The sequence below is a fragment of the Anopheles darlingi genome, chromosome 2 (genome assembly GCF_943734745.1).
Source record: "Anopheles darlingi chromosome 2, idAnoDarlMG_H_01, whole genome shotgun sequence".
Taxonomy (NCBI): Eukaryota; Metazoa; Arthropoda; class Insecta; order Diptera; family Culicidae; genus Anopheles; species Anopheles darlingi.
The window spans coordinates 93,619,402-93,623,914 of NC_064874.1; the positions used below are offsets into that span (position 1 = coordinate 93,619,402).

At 49.7% G+C, this 4,513-nt stretch overlaps 1 protein-coding gene across 8 annotated transcripts in view; it reads right to left on the reverse strand.

Moving 5' to 3' along the window:
* LOC125950089 (CUGBP Elav-like family member 2) overlaps window positions 1-4,278 on the reverse strand; it is a 231,815-nt gene extending 227,537 nt beyond the window's left edge. For 2 of the 8 annotated variants that reach the window (XM_049677733.1, XM_049677732.1), the window contains exon 1: window positions 3,983-4,273. The gene's annotated coding sequence lies outside the window, so the exon portion shown is untranslated. Of the gene's footprint in view, window positions 1-1,836; window positions 2,977-3,696 lie in introns of those variants that run through there. The other 6 variants (XM_049677729.1, XM_049677728.1, XR_007468700.1 and 3 more) reach the window with 5 other exon arrangements.
* Window positions 4,279-4,513: the final 235 nt, after the last annotated feature.

Below are 4,513 nucleotides of genomic sequence, written 5' to 3' on the forward strand. Positions count from 1 at the left end.
GTTGTGAAGCTTTGACCACCGACCACAGGCAACCATTTACTCAATCCAGCAAGTGATTGCTTCCGGAAGAGATGGCTACTGCGATCCAGTGCAAAATTGAATCTAGTAAATTGAATTTGACGCGCGAGTGGAAGTGGTACGCTACGTGCACGTTTAGCAATGAGTGAGCGAGGGAAATTCTATGTAAATTTAATGCTATTTTCGCATCCGCAAGTCCCTCGCTTACGTGGAACGATGAAGTACGGAGGAGGACAGCTGCTTCATTCGGTGACTTTCAATTCCAACCATTCCAGGTCCAGGCGCGAAGCAATTGGTTGCTATTGGTGCCAGTACTTAATTAGGCTAAAATTACGTCCAACGGGACCTCAGGAGAGAGCGAGCAACGTAGCAACAGAGCGCCGGAGGTGAATCTTTGCTTCTTCTATATTTTTTTTTTATTCTTCTTTCGTTTGGTTGCTCTCGTCGAAAGCGCCGATAATTAAATTGCTGCAAAACAATTTGTCTCAGCATAGCATAGCATCAGCAGCATCCGAAAAGGGACGAGCGATCCTCTCGGGGACAGCACACAATGGATGCAATGCTGCCAAATAGTCAAGATGCTGTCCGCTTTCCAGAATGTCAGCAGAGAGCATCGTGAAGCAAACAAAAGGAAAGGACGAGATGACGCTACAAGCTTCACTCCACAAAAGCATTGCTGCAGCAGACGAAGCAAGTGGACCCTCTCCTTGGCTGCTACTTCATCAACTGCAGATGGTTGAGCGTCGTCAGAGTTTGACTCCTTGACCGACTCCAAGATAAGGATGGATGCTTCTAGCTGCCCCCAAAGGACAAACCCGGACTGTCGTCGTCCTCTCGTCGATCCTTATTATGAGGAGTGTTCCTCGTCACTCGACCGTCCCTTTCTGCCCCATGCCGTGGTGAGGTCTTGCAGAACGCGGTGAAGGTCGGAACCATTGGGGCGACAAATTTAAGAACCACCCAGACCACCACCACGCGAATCCATCTCGAAACGACTTTTAGAGACACTTGGTTTTGGGGTTTCCCTACGAATCGGTGTTCTGGGAGGGAACCAAGCGAATGAATAATTTAAACAAATTCCTCAGACTCACAGTGTGGTTGTGGTGCATGATCCCCCGGATTGGAGTCCGACGATTATGGCTAATGGCTTTTGCTAAATCTAAAATCTCTCTTAACGTACTGTGAGACAACGAAACGGATCGTTCGGTTGCTTGTTAAAATGCGAGAATAATTGTTCGAAACTTTTACTATCATGTTGTCCCAGTATTCCTTCGTTGCATAATTACACCCCCGGTGTCGTTGGCGCCATGGTCAGCGCGACGATGCTACTACCAGCTGATGAGAGAAATGAGTTTTACGATCACGAAGCAATGAAGAAAGATCACGGAATACTGACAGATCGACCATGAAATGACGAAAGTCAGGAACGTCCGTCCCTACTGACGGAAGCCTCTCGTGACGAACGCAGATGGTCGTTGGACTGGGATGGGAAGGATGCAGATGTTTATGATGTTTGTTTGGTACATTTATGACGTGGCATTCCGTGTCTGGCACGAGCTGTCCGTCCGGCACGTATCCAGACACACAGCGCCGGCTGTCGCGTGATCATGTTCAGCGCTCTACACCAGAGAATCCACGTAATCCAATCCGATGCCAGAGTCACAGTCACGGCCCTGCCGCCCGGTGATTAGCGAACTACTCAACCATGTGAATGCGAACGAAGAACCTTACCACCAATGCCAGCTGTCTTATCATCTCAATAGAATCAATGTGTGTGTGTCTTACGCAGAGTAAATGATTGCACAACAGACGCAGGAGTGTTCGTCGTTCTCGTGGAAAACAATTTTCTCTTTTTATTCATTCATTCAAATTGCGCTCGTGACAAGGTTCCCGGGGGGCCTCTTCTGGTACCACGAACACTACCAGCAGCATCACAATCGAGTACTTATCAATCGACACCCTCTAGAACGTTAGTGACGCAACGCGATGGCCGCCAATGTCATCGTCTTATTTGGAGGGATTTGCAGGAAGCATTCTGCTTACGCATCGATAGCGTGGAGAACTCAAACTGCAACCCCCATCCGGTGGCGGTAACTCCGTCATTCCGATGTGCTGCGGTGGCGCAAAAATGAAAATTAGTGGTCCGCTTCGCAAAGGTGTGCACGCTCGTTCCGTCCTGCTGTCCGCACCTTTTCCTTCTAGTCTTTCGCGACAGTGTCGCTGGCCATCGCGCCATTTCGGTGCCACATTTCATTTCGTCAGCGATTCCTCCTCACGGTGCGCTCAAATACAGATTGTGTAAACGAAGCGGTTGAACAAGCCCAACAACACGTGGGGGATTGTGGAGGGGTGGCAGGCAGAAGGCCACACGAGCGAGACATGGCCCGGGCCCGGGTCCGGGTTTCCTCTTCCCGGTGCTGCACTACGACCGCATGTGCGCGTCGAGGAAAGTACTCGCGATCGTCATCATCATCATCGCGGGCCGCGACGGTACCGTGCTGATAGTGCCACTGATAATGATGCTGGTGTACCTTCTCCGCTCGAGTGTACGTGTGTCTCGTTGAACCACCCCACAAACACAACGAATACGGGGCGACAACGATGGTGGCAACTATGGCGACAACGACGTTTTCTTGTTTGTTCGCGCTGGCGGCTTAGACAAACTACAACGCGAGGCGGCGGTACATCGGCCTCGAATCGGCCACAACGGAGATAAGATAAGGCCTACAGCACCGGGAACGATTCAAATGTGGTCCTCTGCTCGACGTCCCATGCGTTGTGCGCACCATGATCATGGTTTTCGATGCGCTCGCGAGCTCCCAACGTGATCGTGGATGCTGCTGCTGTTGATCTGGTGCAAGGATTAAGATGTTTTCCTTTACTTTACAACGCCGGGGAAATTCGCTTCATGCATTCTGCACAACACACCACAGCCATTTCGTCATCCGGCGGTTAGTTCTGCGAAGAATTCAAGGCAGTTTTCACTCAGCTGGTTCTTCGTTACGCATAATCTACCAACCGCTATCTCTCTCTCTCCCTCTTTAGCGATGCTTCTAGTGGTCACATTTAGCACAATGCAGGAAAACAAACGTACAGACAGTGTGTATGAAAGAGAGAGAAAGAGCGCAAGTGTGTTGGGTGTGAGGATCACTATGGCAAGCGACGGACAAACAGAGAGCTACACAGGAAGAGCGAGCACAGGAAACGCAGGACGGAGACGAGAACAATCAAAACATAGATCAACACTTGAGGGGCCAGCTGCACGAGAACAGAAGGCACAGCGCCAGTGGCGATGATTTTAAAAATAATTGAAAATTGAGCTGAAATACTAAGAAAATTCCCTCGTGACCACACGCTGATACCGCTGTTCCCTGGGAACACCTTAACGACGGCACACAGCATCGCTCGGGGTTCAGCGACAGAGAGAGAGGAGAGAGAGAGTGAAGAAGCATAATGAAACATACATAGAAACCACAATAAGACACTAGCACAACGCATGAACGAACGTGTACGCACCACATAGAAAGAAGGCGAAGACGAGGCATTCAAAGAATGCAGACACAACATTCGCCTAGTGACAACGAGCAAAACGGCAGCAGAGGAATGGCACGCAACACGAGGGGGACAGTTCACGAGGAAAAGGGAGAGAGGAAAGTTAGTGAAATGGTCAACACTTACCTGGCGTTGGTGATAGATTGGTGGTTGCTTGGTGATAATCCCGGGGATCAGTGATCGCCGTTTCGAACCGAAATGGATGAAAGGATCTAAATGCTACGGCTTAATGTCAACACGAAACAGGCACACACACACAAGAGGGGGACATCGACACAAGGAGTGAGCGAGTGATAAAGTGCGAGAACAACAGATAATTAGCAACGATCGAGTATGACACGCTAAAACATAAAAAAATCACGTTGGGACACCCGAAACAGGGATGCAAATCAAACTACCAGATACAACGTACACAGAGAAGCACACGCCACAGGCAAGCGATCAATTACAGAACAATGCAAGCAAAAGCACGTGGAAAAATCACAGTCACAACAGCGAAACGCGTGCACATTCACAACCGACGACGGGAGCACGGCGCGGACATCCTAAGTGGAAGGCGATTCTCAGAAAACTGCGGCCCCCCTTTATTGCTCCTGCGGCTGCGTGCGACTTGCCGACCAAGAATGACTTAGTAGTAGTGGTGATAGCGCCTGAACCAACACCGCACCACACACCGCGCGTCGTTTTAATCGATTTCTTGATAACTGCGTGCGTTTACCATTTCGGAGTATAATTGTGCACTAAACACGTTTGCCTTTGATTTAGTGTTATTTCCGTCCCGCCGCGCTTCGAAAGATCGTGAAGAGAAGAACGCGAATTTCCCGAAAACAGCGCGTCGAGTGAAGTGGCGTTGTGTGGTGTTGTGTATTGTGAACGAATTAAAAGTGCATCGATCGCGGCTCGCGGATCACGGTGTTTCACTAACACACGCGCTTCTCTTATC